The 1,494-nt window shown below is 40.8% G+C and overlaps 1 protein-coding gene across 10 annotated transcripts in view; it reads right to left on the bottom strand.

The window, feature by feature from the left end:
- Positions 1–1,494, bottom strand: part of LOC116847740 (serine-rich adhesin for platelets-like) — a 74,971-nt gene that overhangs the window by 12,077 nt on the left and 61,400 nt on the right. The window lies entirely within an intron of this gene.

Raw genomic sequence — 1,494 nt, 5'->3', positions numbered from 1 at the left:
CCCCTTTTTTTTTTTTTTTTTTTTTTTTTTGCTGCAGTTTAACACCACAAATAAGCGTTGCCTCTGCGCGTCCACTTGTCACTTGAAGATTGCGACATTAGACTAGACGAGAATTTTTTTCCTTTCTTTCAAGTAAATATTAAGCTTTATCGCTCGATTGAAAGATAATAACGAACGAGTAACTGTATCATCGAGGGAAATAGCTCAAGTGAAGGATAACCAACCGGATCGCCACATATTTCTCACACGCAACTTGGACGGGATAAATTGCTAGCTGTTGCGAGCACGAAGTAGTACGTTAGGGCATGCATTTACGGCTAATTAGACAACTTTGAGATGCGAACTAACTCGATGTTGACTGTGCATTCGCGGCAACATATCATTAAGAAAGGTCACGTTCGCGATAAAAAGTAAGTCAGAAAATCACCAAGAATGGTATTGTAACGCGATCGAAATAAATGTTTGCCGTTTGCTCTTTCTACTTCACAGCGAGAGATAACAGCATAAAAGGAGTAATCTTTTTTTCAAGTTGAGAGCGCACATACAAAAGAGTGGAATAAACGAGCGATACAGTGAAACTCGCGAGTGGTTAATTTCAATGTTCTCGCATGGGAGAACTATTGAGAGCTGACTTCGCGGAATATCATAACAATTTAAAAAAAGATTGTTGTTGTTGCTATACAAATTTCATTTCACGGGAAAAAAAAATTCCCTTTGGTATTTTACAATCATATGTAGAGCCATCTAATACAGTCACAAAAAACGGCTAATTTAATTTAAATGAATTACGAAAGGCATGGCTGAAAATCGAAAGGAAATGTAGCTGCTTAATTTCTCAACGCGACGAATCACCGAAGAATCGGCGCAACCCGAAAATTTATTAACGGGCTTAAACTTTCCATAGAGAGTCTTATGAAAAGAAACGAACAACAATCGACAATTGTTCTAAGACCCCTCGCTGAATACGCTGGAAGCGTTTCATCTACTCATGCGACATCAATCGTGCTGATAGCGCACGTGCCGTCGCTCAGCGCGATACCTTGAATATTCCTTTCCTCTCATATTTTTAGATTTTGTAGAACTTGACGGTGCTCACATGTGAAGATAAATTCAGCGACTATATATTACATGACTCTCGATAGTGCATGTTATATGATGTTGCAAACGAATGTAAAATCTTCCGCTCGTTCGATCGTACCGAGGAGTCTCTGCTGGATATGCCAGCCCGGTCGCAAGGACCGGAAAGAAACTTTTGATACGATAAACCTAAAATATATGTATTACACGCTGTCAGTCGGCGCTTTATCACGCCCCGAGGTAGATCGCGCGGCTCTTCTCCGTTATAAAGTTGCCCTGACAAAAATAGCTTATGGGCCGCATAAAAGTCGCCGGTAAATTCTGAGAAATTCGCGACTCGTGAAATATCGCGACAATCTCTCCCTCTCTCTCTCTCTCTCTCTCTCTCTCTCTCTCTCTCTCTCTCTCTCTCTTCCT

The sequence above is a fragment of the Odontomachus brunneus genome, unplaced genomic scaffold, assembly GCF_010583005.1.
Source record: "Odontomachus brunneus isolate Ranch 3 - 2012 unplaced genomic scaffold, Obru_v1 Obru_scaffold_082, whole genome shotgun sequence".
Lineage (NCBI taxonomy): Eukaryota > Metazoa > Arthropoda > Insecta > Hymenoptera > Formicidae > Odontomachus > Odontomachus brunneus.
This window is presented reverse-complemented; position numbering and strand designations above follow the sequence as displayed.